We start from the raw sequence: 18,048 nt of genomic DNA, 5'->3' as shown, positions 1-18,048 counted from the left end.
TTGCACAGGTACATGGTTTTGATTATCAGGATACTTTTGCTCCCACAGCTTGACTAACCACAATTCGTAGTGTTTTGTCTTTAGCAGCATAAGAAAGTTGGCCCATGTTTTAGATGGATGTAAAAACCGCCTTTCTGAATGGAGATCTCAAGGAGGAGGTATACATGGAACAACCACCAAGTTTTGTGATCCCCGGTTCAGAAGGTAAAGTTTGTAAACTAAAGAAGGCACTTTACGAGCTAAAACAGGCCCCACGAGCATGGTACCAACTGATTGATGCCTACTTTTTGCAAAATGGGTTCAGGAGGAGCCCATCTGATGCAAATTTGTATATCTACAGAGAAGGATGACCTTGTCATAACAAGGAACCATGAAGAAAAGATCTCGCAGACAAAGCAGTTGCTAGGAAGAGAGTTTGAAATGACAGACCTTAGACTGATGCATTTTTGTTTGGGGATTGAAGTTTGGCAAGAGCCAAAACAAATCTTCGTCTCACAGTTGAAGTATGCCAGAGAGATACTGAAGGCATTTGGCATGGCTGAGTGCAAGACAGTTGGCACCCCTATGGAGGTTGACGTGAAGCTCTCAAACGAGGATTCATCACCACTGGTGGACGAAGCGAAGTATAGAAGGCTTGTGGGCAATTTGATTTACTTGTGCAACACGCAGCCGGACAACAGCTTTGCGACTGATGTACTAAGCAGGTTTTCCAATAAGCCCTGGGAGAACCATTGGAGGGCAGGGATGTAGGTGCTGAAATACATCAAAGGCACACTTGATTATGGCATCATCTATACCAAGGGCAACACCTTGACCGGTGGATTTTGTGACTCGGATTGGGCAGGAGACGTGGACAGCAGGAGATCAGTGACAAATTACTATTTCTCACTAGGATCTGGAGTTGTGTCATGGGTCAGCAAGAACCAACACACAGTTGCTCTTTTTTCTACCGAGGCTGAGTACAAATAAGCATGTTTTGCCTCTTGTGAGATAGTGTGATTGAGGACGATTTTAGGGAACATGGGTGCAGTGCAGAACAAGCCTATGCAGTTATCATGTGACAATCAGAGTTGCATGGCAATTGCAAAGAACCCTGTGTTCCACACTCGCACAAAACACATTGAGATTCAAAATCACTTTGTATGCAAGCTCATCATGGATGGAGAGGTCGACTTGGTGTATTGTCCGACTACAAAGAATGCTACGGACATCTTCATGAAGGCTCTTGGAAGAGACTTGCTGGAGAGGCATCTTCATCGACTTGGCATTGGGCCGAAAAAGTAAGTTCACTTACGGGTGGACATTGAGGGGGGGTGTTAGATATCAATGCTCCACTCTCATGTAACTACGTGGGAACCAACAAACTCTACTTGTAAGCTCCCCATATGAGGAGAAGGAATTTGAGTAGCTAGGTTATCCGGTAGGTCTTGGTTTGGACACCAGATGGGGGCCATGTGTGGCCTGATGGCTGGACGGCTTTAGATAGAGTTGGCACATTGCCAACTAGGCTACATGCAAGTGCAGGAAGGCATCCCATGACTGACTGCACTGAGGGTAGATGGAGCATTTCTTGAGACAGCCCACTCTCGGGTTGCGGGGCCCGTTTGGAGCCCCATATGATCTTGGATGGCTCTGGGCCGAATGGAGACTGTAGGTTAGTTGCTCTATTCTATGCCACGGTTCTAACATGTGATCGGTGGCCTACCGACCTCCAATCGGCCATTTTTGGCCGACTAGGTCGGTCTCCCAATTGGGTCTAACTGACTACAACTGGTGGCTATATAAGAGCAAGCTCGTGAAGCCGATCATTATCACTAGCTACAACAACCTTGATTCCTTAGCATCCAGCCTTCGTCCTCTACTATTTCCTTCATGCCATCGAAGCTTCTCACACAGGAGCACATGGCTGGGAGGCAGCGCCATCTATTGTATCAGTATTACAGTAATCAAATTTTTGATTCTCCATACTATATGTTTTTCTCTCTTGCATACGAGATCATGTTATCTATTGAGCACAGATGTTGTATTGTTTTCTTATATGTATTGTTTTCTTATATTGCAAATGTAGCTCCATGCAAAGGGGTGTGCATTTGCTTCCATCTCTTATCAGCCAAATATACCACTTATTACTTCTCCCTAGGAGCAAAGCGCAAATTCTTTAACTTGTCATATTGCTTCTGACATCTTCCAATACACTTTACCCATAACAAAGGCATCAGCATCAACCATCCTGAATACTGTTACAAATGGTTCTACATCTTCTTTATTCTTTCAACATTTTTCCAAAACAGAGACGATTGTACAAGACGTACACATTTAGATCCTGGTATTGCATACTACGTCTTTTTTTCTAACCAATTTGCCCATCGTCTATCAGCAACAGTCTCGACAAGCTTGACGCACTTCCAACAATCTAGCAAGAACTAGAAAAGAAGTGGTGAATCTAGTTCGACAAAATTGCCTGAGTTGCTTCACAAAGTGCTCTCAGAATACTGCATGCAAGTATTGATGACTCTTTATAAAACTCACTACGATGTTACATCTTGCAGTACTAGTTGCACAAATGGTAATTGTCCAATATGCTTCAATAATAAGTTGAGATTATGAGCACCACATGGCACCCATGTCAAAGTGGGATACTTTGCCATGACCATCTCACCTGCGGTCTTGTAATTCGATGCATTATCTGTTACTAATGCAGTAACATTCTCACTGCCACCAACTTTGCGGATTGCTCTTTTGTATATTTTTACAATATATGCCAAAGATTTTTCTTTTAAAGACGTATCAATACTCTCCAAAAACATAGTTCCCTTGGGACTAATGCACATTACATTTATCAAGGGTCTAGCCTGCTTGCTAGTCCATCCATCAAACGCAAGAGTGCACCCATATATAGGAATAAAGTCCAATATCTTTTTTTTCAAGCAATCCGCCATAGTTTGTTTGACTCTATCAAGATGATCGGTATGCATTTTATTATAATCTGGCAAAATAAATCCTGGTCTAGCACATGATTTCAAGGCATTACAAAACGTATCATCTCTCATGACATTGAATGGTATACCATTTTTAACAAATGATTCTGTCCATCTTAAGTGCTCTTCATGCACTTGTTGTCGAAGAAATTCATCCTCCATAGAAGATTGTTCTCCAATTTTTCTCTTCTTTACCTGACAGACATTAGTCGCATCAAAACTCACCTGTGACCCACTTGCTAGCACATCTACATCACATTCATGTATGGATACACTCCTCGCAATTATTGGTGCTTCTCCTTCAACCATCTCATCAACCTCAGTGCTCACATCTTGTTGAGTTGCACAATTTCTTATTAGGGTCGGATTAGCCACTTTCTTCACTTTCTCTAAATATGATTTGCATAACGGAAGAACATCAGATGGATTGCATGTGCAAGCTCCGACGTCACTGCCTATTCTGAGAAAATGTTGCTTGATGCGAGTAGAACCACCTGTGAATTTGTGTCCACAATATTTACACTGCAAGAAAGAGACCGAGGCATGTACTTTTTGTATCTCCATCACATATGACCAAATCTTGCTACGCACCATGCTTTTGAAGTTGCCAAAAACAAATGCAAAAAGAACTAATTTGAGTATACAATAGAAACATATTGCACTACACATTTTATAAAAAACAACACATATGCTTTGAAAAACACGTTCAAGCATGCAATATATTAATTGTCATTCAATCACACTCTTTTAAAATGATTCACATTATATTGAAAGGATATTAAATATTCATTCAAAAGAAAGTGTAATAATGAGACAACTCTTCTAATAACTTTTAAAACTTGCAATTCGTAAACTTTAAAACTCTTTGTATTCTTTCACATTCTATTGAAAGAATATTACATATTCATTCAAAAAAAGTGTGAGAATACAAACACAATAAAATCATATTTCTCACATGAGGTCTAGGGAACTCAATGAGAAGATCCTAAAACTCCCACATACAAAAATTCCCACAAGAGATCTAAGGAACTCAACAAGGAGATCTTAGAACTTCCACAAACTAATTTAATAATTTCATAACATGAAAACAAGCCCATTTCTCACAAGAGATCTAAGGAACTCAACAAGGAGATCCTAAACTCCCACATACAAAAATCTATTCACATGAGATCTAAGAAACTCAACAAGGAGATCCTATAACTCCCAACAAATTTCATAGACACAAAAACAAGCCCATTTATCACAAGAGATCTAAGGAACTCACCAAAGAGATCTTAGAACTCCCAGATATAAAAATATATTCACATGAGATCTAAGAAACTCAACAAGGAGATCTTAGAACTCCCACAAACAAATTTCATAGACACAAAAACAAGCCCATTTATCACAAGAGATCTAACGAACTCACCAAAGAGATCCTAGAACTACCACGTACAAAAATCTATTCACATAAGATCTAAGAAACTCAACAAGCAAATCTTAGAACTCCCACAAACAAATTTCATAGACACAAAAACAAGCTCATTTATCACAAGAGATCTAAGGAACTCACCAAAGAGATCCTAGAAGTCCCACGTACAAAAATCTATTCACATGAGATCTAAGAAACTCAACAAGGAGATCTTAGAACTCTCACAAACAAACTTCATAGACAAAAAAACAAGCCAATTTATCATAAGAGATCTAATTAGCTCACCAAAGAGATTCTAGAACTCCCACATACAAAAAACTATTCACATGAGATTTAAGAAACTCAACAATGAGATCTTAGAACTCCCACAAATAAATTTCATAGACACAAAAACAAGCCTATTTATCATAAGAGATCTAAGGAACTCACCAAAGAGATCCCAAGGAGATCTTAAAACTCCCACAAACAAATTTCATAGACACAAAAACAAGCCCATTTATCACAAGAGATCTAAGGAACTCACCAAAGAGATCCTAGAATTCCCATGTATAAAAATCTATTCACGTGAGATCTAAGAAACTCAACAAGGAGATCTTAAAACTCTCACAAAAAATTTTCATAGACACAAAAACAAACATATTTCTCACAAGAGATCTAAGGAACTCAACAAAGAGATCCTCAAACTCTCACAAAAAATTTATCTCACAAGAGATCTAAGGAACTCAACAAGGAGATCCTAGAACTCCCACAAACAAATTTCAACACATAAATATCTAAATTATTTTTATCACAAGAGATTGAAGGAACTCAATAAAGAGAACCTACAACTCCCACAAACAACTTTCAAACACATAAATATCTAAAATATTTTTATCACAAGAGATCAACGGTACTCAATAAAGAGAACCTAGAACTCCAACAAACAAAAGAAAAGACCAAAACCAAAATCCAAACAAGAGATCTCAGGAACTCAGAATGAGATCCTAAAGCTCCCTAACAAAAATCTATCTTATTTCAGACCTTCTAGATTGCTTTCACAACCTTAAAGATCGTTCTCCTTCTTTTCCTTTTTAGATCTCTTATGCTCAGCTGAGAAACCAAGCGTGAGATAAGAAAAATTGGCAAACAATGAGATTATATGCAAAATCGAAGGAATGAATTCATCCTAATACAAGTTTATTCGTACAAATACTTTATTCATATGAATACTTTATTCGTACAAATACTTATTCGTACGAATAAAAGTTATTCGTATGAAAATGTGGTGATTTATATAAAAAACATGACGTGTCACCGTTTTTTTAATCGATTTTTTCTTTCATTCCAATCATTTGAGTGATTTTCTCAATTTTTTGGAATCACGAATTCAAATTTTTCTACTTAGCTTCTTGTCTGAATACTTTTCTGCAAATACTGGTAGGCTGAACGCCGAGAGCACTACATCCACATTGAGGTAGTGGAAGCAGGGGGTGTGAAGAGAGTGGGAGAGAAGTAAGGAGTCTCACTTGCAGCTTTCTCACATACACAATTGGGGAATACACACAAAGGTGGAGGCTGAAAACAGTTTTCCTCTTCTTAGTTGTGAAATCTTAAAGAACTCTCTCTAAGTACAAAAGGAATAGGTGAACCCTATATGTGGGTCTCAAACCAAAATCAGCTAACCTAGGTGGCATACTAATTGAGCCACTAACTAGAGTACATAAAGATAGCTATCATCCAGCTATTATTTATGGGCAGTGTACCAACCGCATCTACAACTAACAAGTCGGTGACATAAATGCACAACAGTCACCCTGGCATATCACGAGTGGAGCTCGATATCTCAACACTCCCCCTCAAGATCGATCCCAATTCCTACACACCAAGCAGGTCTCTGAACTTGCGCAGCTTCTCTATACCCAATGGCTTCATGAATATGTCAGCTACCTGATCCTCTGTGCTACCATAAACTAAATTAATAGAACTTACTAGAACCTTCTCCTTCACATAGTGATAATGCACCTCAATGTGCTTTGTTCTATCATGATAGACTGGGTTATTTTCCAAGTGTATACTGCTCATGTTGTCACAATAAATGACAACTGGCCCATCTGTAGACTGATGCATATCATAAAGTAGCTTATGCAACCAAGCTACCTCACATGCAGCCATTGCTACACCCTTGTACTTAGCCTTTGTGCTCGACAAGGCAACTGTAGGCTGTTTCTTGCTACTCCAAGTGACTGTAGCACTCCCAAAAGAGAACACATATCCATCGGTAGATCGTCTATCATAAATACTACCAGCCTAATCAGCATTAGTGTATCCATGCAACTGTATCTGAATCCCAGTCTCATAAAATAGTCCATACTGCAATGTGGACTTCACATACCTCAGTGTGCATCTAGCCACATCCAAATGCAGTTTCCTTGGAGCCTGCATAAATTGACTTACCAACCCAACAGCATAGCTCAAATTTGACCTGGCAATAGTCATATAAATCAAAATTCCTACTATGCATCTGTACATAGTAGGGTCTTCTAGAAGCTCACCTGCATATGTGCTCAACTTCACATTCTACTCCAAAGGAATTGAAATAGGCTTATAGCCTATCATCCCATATTTGGATAGCATGTCCAATCTATACTGCCTCTGCAAGAGCCATATCCCACTTGTGGATCTAATCACCTCAATGCCCAAGAAATAATGCAGCTCTCCCAAATCCTTCATCTCAAACTTCTGCTTTAGTAGCATTTTCACATGAAGGATATCTTCATTTAACTTGTGATGATCAAATCATCAACATAAATGACACTTGAATAGCATAATGCCTTTCTCTATTTTTCTCACATAAAGTGAGAAATCTGCCTTGGAAATCTGAAAGCCAATAGTGACAAGATACTATCCTATCTTGTCAGACCATGCTCTAGGTGCTTGCTTCAAGCCATACAAGGCTTTCTTCAACCTACAAACAATAGCATGCACATAACCTGGTGGCTGCTCCATATAGACCTCTTCTTGCAAATCACCATGCAAGAAAGCATTCTTTACATCCATTTGATGTAAAGACCATCCCTTTGATGCAACCATCTTAATGACTACTCTTACGGTTGCCATCCTTGCAACCGGACTGAATGTTTCTTCATAATCAATGCCATCTGTCTGTGCATACCCCTTGACAACTAATCTTGCCTTGTATCTGCTCACAGAACCATCTGCATTGTGCTTCACCTTATACTCCCAAACTCGAAAAGGAAAGCAACACTGATCCTCTTACCAAGACACTGCGAACTTGGTTTGCTTTCTTGAGCTCCTTACCATGAACCAAGCTCTGATAGAATGTGAAGAGAGTGGGAGAGAAGTAAGGAGTCTCACTTGTAGCTTTCTCACATACAAAATTGGGAAATACACACAAAGGTGGAGGCTGAAAATAGTTTTCCTGTTCTTAGTTGTGAAAGCCAAAAGAACTCTCTCTAAGTACAAAAGGAATAGTTGAACCCTATATGTGGGTCTCAAACCAAACTCAGCTAACCTAGGTGGCATACTAACTGAGCCACTAACTAGAGTACATAAAGATAGCTGTCATCCAACAATTATTCATGGGCGATGTACCAACCGCATCTACAACTAACAAATCGGTGACATAAATGCACAACGGTCACCCTGGCATATCACGAGTGGAGCTCAATATCTCAACAGGGGGTCCCTATTGCATCGCGGAGGACATTGACCTACAAATTTGAGTTGTAAGCACCGATGAACTTCACGAGAAGCTTCATGTTGAGGTGACATGGCAGTTGGTCCGCAAGTGGCTTGAGACCTGTCATCACCAAGGAGGCTTGTACCTCTGGATCCTGGAGCACTTGGTATGTGGCCATGGTATGGTAATAGAGGGTGTAATCCTAACCCTCATATACATATTTTGAGTGGATCATGGAGCCATTGAGTTGCTGAAGCCAAGCTTCCCCGAGTGGAGAGTGTGCCAATGACCTTAAAACTTTGTTGTGTTGGTGCTAGAGAGCGCTTCCTAGACGATCGAGAAAGAGGGGTGGTAGCCACTACTGATGGCTCTTAAGAGGCCTATTGCATTGTGATCTCCTCCTCAATTTGTAGTCAGTTGTAGAGATGTTGGATGGCATCCTGATTCACCCTGAGGGCATGCTTTGGGATTCAGATGGGCCAGTGGGCAAGTGATCGACAACTGCTAGATTTGGGGGGTGGAGACCGACTTTCCTTTTGAATTTGAAGAATTTGTTGTTGTGATCTATTGGAAAGAAAGTGGACAGGTGAGCAATGAGTGAGTTTGTGGAGGAGGACGAGGCCAAGGACATTCCAATTGTGGCTCGGAGGCAGTAGGAAAAGAGGCACGGAGTTGTGGGAATTCTAGCAAAAAATTTGACAGAGTCTAACTTTTTTTGCTAAGGCAACAATCCAAGGGGACAAGGGATCCTTTTATAGTTTTCTATATCCCAATGGCTTGGGGGATAGCATTAAGGTGACGATATGGTAGGATGGTTGTATGGTGATGATCTGATGGGATGGCTTTATGGTGACGATCCGGTGCGATGGCTTTATGGCAACGATCCGATGGGATGGCTGTATGGCAATGATCTGGCAAGATGGATGTATGGTGACAATCCGACGGGATGGATGTATGATGATGATTCGGTGGGATGGATGTATGGTGATGATCTGGCAGGATGGCTTTATGGTAACGATCTAACTGGATGGCTTTATGGCAACAACTTGACGGGATGGCTTCATGGCAATGATCCAATGAGATGACTGTATGGCGACGATCCAGCGGGATGGCTGTATGGTGACGATCTGACGGGATGGCTATTGCCAGAGATGTTGAGGGGGGATGCTAATGTTGAGGGTGCTGCTAGGGGGGAAAAACTGGTGGACATACTTGGGGATGCAAAGACTCATGAGGTCAACATTGTGTAAACATGCAAAATATAAAGAAAATGCACAAAATGTATTGGCTGTATTCACCACTTGGCATTGGGCCGAAAAAGTAAGTTCACTTGCGGGGGGGTGTTAGATATCAATGCTCCACTCTCGTGTAACTACACAAGAACCAGCTAACTCTACTTGTAAGCCCCCCATATGAGGAGAAGGCATTTGAGTAGCTCGGTTATCTGGTAGGTCCTGGTTTGGACACCAGATGGGGGCCATGTGTGGCGTGATGGCTAGATGACTCAGATAGAGTTGGAACACTACCAACTAGGCTACATGCAAGTGCAGGAAGGCATCCCATGACTAACCGCACTGAGGGTAGATGAAGCATTTCTCGAGGCAGCCCACTCTCGGGTTGCGGGGCCCGTTTGGAGCCCCAAATGATCTCGGATGGCTCTGGGCAGAATGAGGACTGTAGGTTAGTTGCTCTATTCTACGCCACAGTTCTAACGTGTGGTCGGTGGCCTATTTTGGGACCGACCTCCAATCGGTCGTTTTGGGCGGATTGGGTCGGTCTACTAATTAGGTACAACTGGTGGCTATATAAGAGCAAGCCCGTGAAGCCCATATTCATCACTGGCTACAGCAACCCCTATTCCTTAGCATCCAACCTCCGTCCTCTACTATTTCCAGCATGCCATCGAAGCTTCTCACATAGGAGCGCACGGGTGGGAGGCAGCGCCATCTATTGTATCAGTTTTATAATAATCAAATATTTGATTCTCCATACTGTTTAACTTTCTCTCTTGCATACGAGATGCTGTTATCTGTTGAGCACAAATGTTGTATTGTTTTCTTACACCAAATTCAAATTGCTATGTGCTAATTTAAATTTTTTAAAGAAAATGTGGCTATATGCTACAATTAAAAAATTAAAATAAAACATATTCTCTAACAATACAACTACCTATGCTAATCTAGTTCTTTTTCATGTCATGTTTGGACATAAAAGGAAATGTGACACTTCCTTTTAATATCCTTAGTTGTATGTTTAAGATTGTCAAAGGAGTTAGTAGACTTTTGCAGTTTCTTTCTAATTATTCTCAGCTATATGTTCAAGATGTCTGAGGAGGAGTTTGTAGATTTTTGTATTATGAGGTAGGAGATGATTTATCAAACAAGAAAGATGGTCTAAAAGATTTTACCAAGATGTTGATCTACCAATACAACTTGTCAGCTTCATGGACAACAATTCAGCGAATCTGACACATGTTTATTCTTATTTTGAAGATATTTTATTTTTCATGAACGATATCCAATTTTAAGTCTTTATGTAAAGTCTTGGTTTATTTGCAATATCTTGGGAGCATGATGTAGTTTGATTAAATTAGATGGATTTGAGCACTTAAAAACTTAAATGTTATTTGTTGAAATTATAATTTGTAAATTATACTTTCTAAGTAGCTTTTATATGCTATGTAATTTGTCCTAATTACTAGGCAATATTATCAAATGATCTAGTCCTTGTTTGAGGTTTGGCTTCCCAAATTTTAAACTAAATTCACTAGGTTTTTACCAACTTTCTTATCCAAATGTGGAGTTTTTTTCAACTAAAAATACATTACAAAAAGAGAGAGAGAGAGAGAGAGATTATTCAAATGTGGAGTTTCAACTTTAGGAATTTGTCATATAAAATTACATTACGAAGAGAGAGAGAGAGAGAGTATTCTCAACTTATCTTTCATTGTTCCAATAAATTTTCTTGCTTGTCCATTAAACCAAATTTCTTATCAGTCGAACTGAATTCCCATCACAACACTAACCTAATTGCCAATGGTATATATTTAAAAGATCAACACTACAAGTTTGATTCGGATTCCAACCAATCTAAAAGAAATTCAGAACTAGTTTAGGGTAAACGTGCCAATAGAGAAGTAGCTAAGAAACAATTGGTATTTTGGAGGAGAATTTTGGTTTTTGGATTTTGTTGGTATTTAACATTTGAAGGACACCATTAAATTTGTCCTTTTGTGTAGAATTCTTGATACCAAGATTGATATTTTTTGGAATTTCAAATTTTGAAACATTTGATTTTTTTGGAAAAGGTAAGTCCGAGGCACTCTTGTTTTAAAAGAAAAGCAAAGAAAAGAGGCCTTTCAACAAATTATTATCCTCCACCTCACCAAAAAGTGAACTTTTATTGGTAATTATAAAGAACAAGTGAGTACAAGTACTCGTGAGCATTGCCTTCAAGTTGGTTCTGTCAAAGGAAAACAATTGTCAAGATGAATAAATGATCAATTTGCAACACATGTGATGGAAGCCATGTATAGGAAAGTTTGAATGATTTGCAAACTCTGTGTGTGTGTGTGTGTGTGTGTGTGTGAGAGAGAGAGAGAGAGAGAGAGAGAGTTCTTAAACAAGGTGAATGATATTTATCTATCATTCATTAGGCCTACTGTGGGTGAGTGAAATGCTCAAGAGAGAGCATGGAGACATGAAAAGGAAAGAGTGTACAAAGAGTAGTAAATGAAAATGGTCCAAAAGTCAACAAGATAATTTTTTTTTTTTGAGAGAGAGAGAGAGAGAGAGAGAAAGAGGAGAAAGAAAGGAGAGAGAAAAGGAGAAGAGAAAGGAGAGAGGGGAGAGAGAAGGAGAGAGAGAGAGAGAGAGGACGAAGTCACTAAATGCATGCATTAAAGCCTCTTACAAGGAGCATACTTGGACCAATACCAGCCTGCCAAAGTTGCTAGCAACCAATAGGAAATTCTCATCCGACTTTGCAAAACTCGAACCATTGCTAAGGCTACCCAGAGGGCAAGCCAAAAAAGAAAGTGTGTGTGAGTGAGTGTGTGGGAGAGAGAAAGAACCAAAATAGAAGGGGCCACGTGGCAACAAAGTGTGTGGAACACTTTTTTAACAAAAGTGTACCTAGAGCACTGCATGAAGGCAAGTGCTAACAAAAGTGACCCTTCCATGTAGCCATCACCAAGCCATGCCTAGCTATTGGCACGCTTGTCCTAGTTCAACATGCTTGTGTTTTTAAAAGAACCAGTTTGGTTCAACATGCCTCTTTTGATACTTAGTCAATTGGATGCAAATGAGTGTGCCCATGTTGAATTCTTCTTTCACAAATGGGAATATAGTGGAGATTGTAGATGTGGATACTTTTTGCATGATATTCTATGCACAAGATGGAGTTGAAGAATATGGGAAGAGACAAAGATTGTGTGAGAATTGCTCTAGTTAGCTCTTGTATTTTGGCTTTCCAATTTGCTTCATTTGGAGGTGTTTCGTAATCTCTTGAAAGATAAGGTGGAATTAAAAGGAGTTGAAAAAAGGGTACCCAAAATGAAAAGAAGAAGGCACAAGAGATACATGATGTCCGTCTAGATAAAGTGAAGGAAACGTATGAAAGTATAGACACATTTCACTTCGCCCAAACTAAAAGGGGTAGAAATTTCACTAAGAACTTGATTGACCTTCACTTAAGAACTCGCATGCAACCTGATGATGGGAGAATCACGTTGGATGTGGCTGAAGTAGCCTCAATTTGTTGCATGGAAGATCGTCAACACATGCAGCCACATAGGTGTCAGAAAGGTGATCAGATGTATATCCACCTATTAGATAGCTTGGAATGTCGTCAGCCACACCAGTGTTGAAAAGGTCATTAGTTGTACAGTCCCTTTTTGGCATACAAAATATACTCAACCACACAAGTGTCAGAAGGTCATTAGTTGTGCAATCTATCTTTGGCATGTCTTAACTCGCAAATGATAATGTCATCAGTTGTATTGTCTATTCTTTGGCATGTCTTAACCAACAAAATCTAGCATGGTACCCTTCAATTATTGTGTGTGTGTGTGTGTGTGTGTGTGTGTGTCCCCCTCTTGCTGTTTTGATCTGCAAGGCTCAGCCTGTTAGAAATGACCCAACAGAGGGTACGCACAATGAAAGACTGATAGAATAGCCCAGGAGCTCACATAGTGTGGTGTGGGGTGTGGAATTACAAACTTCTTAACTTAATGTGTATAGAATAGATGTGCAGACTCATCAATAGACAATGAACCATACAAGTAGAGAAACCACCAAAATAATATATTTCTGTCCACAGTTATGGACACAAATAGATCTAGAGTCCCACCAATGGTGTGGTCCCTTCCCACACCCCCTCTCATAAACACATCATCTCGGCCCAATGCTAACACATCAATGACGATGCTCCAGTAACTCCCTAGTCATAGTCCTCTAGAGTACTTTGATGTCAAAATCTTTTCTTGGCTTTTCATCCAATGGTCCACTAGGTCTGATTCCACTTCCACACCATCTTGATACACAGGTCCATCTGTGGAAGTAACTCCTGGCATCACCACCATCAATCACGTTCTCGCCTTTGAATTCAAGCAATCCAGCCGTCACGATCTTCGTGTTGTCCCCTTCATAATGAGTGAACAACCTAGAGTCTTTTAGGCACCATGCTTTGAGGGTCTGTTTCAATCCATCCTTCCTTTGATAAGGTCCGCAACCAATGAATATCTTTAGATAACCTGGACCATGAGATAACTTGGACCACGAGCTTTCATTGAGTTCTCAAGTAGGTACTCTTCTGGCTTTAGTACACCTTGCCCATCACCTTCTAGCATTCTGCGTTAGAGATTATGCATCAGCAGTTGGGAGTCTTATGTATGCTATGATAGCTACTAGACCAGACATTGCATATGCAGTGGGAGAGTTAGCCGGTATATGGCTAATCTAGGAAAGAGGCATTGGGAGGCAGTTAAGTGCATCATGAGGTACATGAAGGGTACTAAGGAGATGTGCATCTGCTTTGGTAGAGGAGACATGCGTGTACTTGGGTACATAGATTCAGACTATGCAGGGCATGTGGATAGTAGGAGATCCACTTCTGGTTATGTGTTCACCTTTGCAGGTGGTGCAGTGTCGTGGATGTCTCGTGCACAAAAGTGCATTGCTTTGTCTACCACAGAGGCTGAGTATGTTGCAGCCACAGAGGGTTGCAAGGAGGCTATATGGCTTGATCGACTAGTGGGAGATTTGGGGATTCATACAGGTGTACCAACATTGCATAGTGATTCCATGGTGCTATTCAACTAGCATGAAATCCAGTCTTTCATGCAAAGACCAAACACATTGAGGTCAGGTACCATTTCATCAAGGAGGTACTTGAGGACAAGCGTATAGAGCTTGTCAAGGTTCATACAGATGATAACCCTGTAGATATGCTGATGAAGAGTCTACCTAGTCAGTGGTTTGAGTATTGTCGTGTATTAATGGGCATTGGATAGTATGCTCACTAGTTGTTCTCCCTTAAAGACACATTGTCCTTTAAGTGGGAGGTTGTGGGGGTTAAAGGTCACTGTGCCTTTACCCCGATTATGTACAATACTCAAACACATATATAAATGAATGAAAAAGAAGATTAGGGTGTTCTGTACCCACCAAAACTTGTGTGGCCGTTCTTGCTTCCGTTGAGAGCACTCTCACAAACTGCCTTCCCTAGAGCACAAATAGTATCAAATGCACCTGACCCTTTACAAGGACATTAAAACCACTTCCTTTAAGACTCATACCTATTCAATAGTAGGATAAACGGATGTCAGTGTTCGTTGTGCATTTTTCCTTCATATCACCTAGCCTCCACATGTGAATCTAGGCATTCTTGTTTTGATGTGGCAAATCTAGCATCTGATGCACTTGAGAGTTTGCAAGCACATAAATAACATTGAGTTTCACACTTGTGCAAATTTTAGTGCCGATCTAATGGTAGGACATATCCTTGTCCGATCTATATATTTCCTTGGCATATGTATGATCCGCATGTGGATGGGGACAAACTGCCTCATAAATCGTAAACCCCAAACTCTAAACCCTAAGTGCTAAACCCTAAACCCTAAATCCTATATGCTAAATCCTAAACCTTAAACCCTAAACCCTAAACCTAAACCCCAAACCCTAAACCCTAAATCCCTAAATGCTAAACCCTAAACCCTAAGCCCAAAATGGTAAACCCTCAATACTAAACCATAAACCCTAAACCTTAAACGCTAAATCTTGAACGCTAAACCTTAAACTATAAATTATAAACCCTACCCTGAACTCTAAGCCCTAACCTAAACCCTAAACCCTAACCTTGGACCCTAAACATTAAATCGTAAACCCTAAATGATAAACCCTGAACCCTAAACCTCAAATCCTAACCCCTAAACCCTAAACATTAAACCCTAAATGCTAAGTCCTAAATCCTAAACCCTAAACCCTAAACACTAAACCCTAAACCTTAAACCTTAAACCCCAAACCCTAAATGCTAAGCCCTAGATCCTAAACCCTAAACCCTAAATCCTAAAACCCTAAACCCTAAATCCTAAACCCTAAACCCTAAATGCTAAACCCTAAACCCTAAACCCTAAACCTTAAAATCTAAGCCCTAAACCCTAAACTCTAAAAGTTAAACCCTAAACCCTCATGCAGCTAATCCTTTGCAAGGGCATTAAAACCACTTGTTTAAAGGGCCTTGCAAAGTTTGGTGCTAATCCGACGATGGGATATACGGATGCCAGTGTCTGTTGCACATTTTTCCTTCACATATGCAACATCCACATGCAAGTATGGGCATTCTTTTTCGCGGTGGCACATCCGATATCCGTTGCACCTGAGACTTTGCAACGACATAAAAAACAAGTAGTTTAAGATGTATGCAGAGTTTAGGGCCAATCCGATGGTGGGACACATGGATGTCCTTGTCCGATGTGCCGTTTTCCTTGACATACGTATGATCCACATGTGGAATGGGGCAAATTGCCTTCCTTAGAGCACAAACACTACTAGATGCAAATGACCTTTGCAAGGACATTAAAACCATTTGTTTTAAGACCCGTGCAAAGTTTGGTGCCGATTCGACGAAGGGGTATACGGAATTCGATGTCTATTATACATAGCATCCACATGCAAATATGAGCATTCTTGTTCCCCGGTGTCACATCCGACATCCAATGCACCTTACACTTTGCAAGGACATTAAAACAACTTGTTTTAAGACCCTTGCAAAGTTTGGTGCTGATCCAACGGTGGGATATATGGATGTCGGTGTCTGTTGCACATTTTTCCTTCATATCACAAAGCATCCACGTGCAAATATGTGCATTCTTGTTCCTCGGTGGCACATTTGGCATTTGATACACGTGATACTTTGCAAAGAAATAAAAAACAATTACTTTTAAGACATGTGCAAAGTGTAGGGCCAATCTGATGGTGGGACATATGGATGTCCTTGTCCGATGTGTATTTTTCCTTAACATACGTATGATCCACATGTGGAATGGGCTAAACTGCCTTTCTTGGAGCACAAACAGTACCAAATGCAATTAACCCTTTGTAAGGACATTAAATGTTTTAAGACGCGTACAAATTTTGGTGCCGATTTGACGGTGGGATATACGGATGTCAGTGTCTGTTGATATGGATGTCAGTGTCTGTTGCACATTTTTCCTTCATATACATAGCATCCACATACGAATATGAGCATTCTTATTCCCCGGTGTTAGATCCAATTGGTTTCTTAAAAATTTTAAAATCTTTGTGCAAGGGACCAAAGTTATGGCAAAAATGGCATCCTGTAATTACTGGATTCCTTAAGAATGAAAACATAGAGGTTGTATTTAAAAAATGGTTCTCCATAGAATACCCTAATAATAGGTAATAAATATGGCATCCTACAGCAAGCCTCTAACTTATTGCCACTAGTTTGTTATTGATGTCTAGTGACAAGCTTCCTAACAAGTACATCCAATGCTAGTTTTCTTCACATTGAATATGTTGTCTCAAACTTTTTCTACTATTGACCCCTATCATAGAACTATAGATTTTTATAACAAGTACATTCAATGCTAGTTTTCTTTACATTGAATATCTTGTCCCAACCTTTTCTACTATTGAACACTAGCATAGGAGCAAAGATTTCATTTTGGTTTCTTGCCAAGTTACCTAGATACATGGGCATGCCTCCTATGATATGTCTCTAATGTTAGTATTGCTAGTTGTAGTTGATTCACAGCAAGGATAAACATTCAGTTAGTATGTCGTTCACGGATGAAAATTGGGATAGGGAAGAGGATTCCTCTTAGGATGAGCAAGATGGACAGACTATGAATGAGGGAACTTCTCAAGATGCTCAAAACACCAATGGACAATGAGCTGTTAACGCTCCTAATGTGAATGAAATGCAGCCTGGAGGGTCTGAAGATGTTGAAGATGCACGAGAGGCTAATGGACAATTGATTTGCAGAGATGCAAGGACTCTAAGTAGAGGGAAGAGCACCATCAACCCTCTGTGCCTCGATATTATCACATATGAGGAGCCTCTAGTATGAGTTGAGCAAGAGCCTCAACCTACTGTCTCACAGCCTCATGAAAAGGAAAAGATGCCGAGGACAAAGAAGACCCCTAGGCACGACAAAAAATTGGAGGCCGTGTTTTTTAATCTCTAGTTTTACACATAGTCAACTTTTGCCCCCTAAACAAATGCAAAGAGGCCCATAATGGATGAAAAAGACCAAAGGCAAAATGACTTGCTACTATCAAGTTTGATGCTATGGATTAAGAAATGGAACCACCTTTATCATGCTTATAGGACTCATTGTGAGGTAGTGAATAAAAAAGAAACCAGTGTGAAATAATAAATAATGTAGGACTTATGTAAAGAACATTGCACATGTATCAATTGATTTTTTTCTAATGTATCCATTTCTAGGTAAAGT

At 40.0% G+C, this 18,048-nt stretch overlaps 1 pseudogene; it reads left to right on the top strand.

Moving 5' to 3' along the window:
* The first annotated feature begins 8,871 nt into the window (after positions 1-8,871).
* The window catches only part of LOC147899420 (flotillin-like protein 2), a 33,165-nt pseudogene continuing 23,988 nt past the window's right edge, over positions 8,872-18,048 (top strand).

This window comes from Dipteris shenzhenensis, chromosome 8 (assembly GCF_047967505.1).
Source record: "Dipteris shenzhenensis isolate YYH24624 ecotype China chromosome 8, Dip_SZ_1.0, whole genome shotgun sequence".
In the NCBI taxonomy this organism is placed as follows: Eukaryota; Viridiplantae; Streptophyta; class Polypodiopsida; order Gleicheniales; family Dipteridaceae; genus Dipteris; species Dipteris shenzhenensis.
This window is presented reverse-complemented; position numbering and strand designations above follow the sequence as displayed.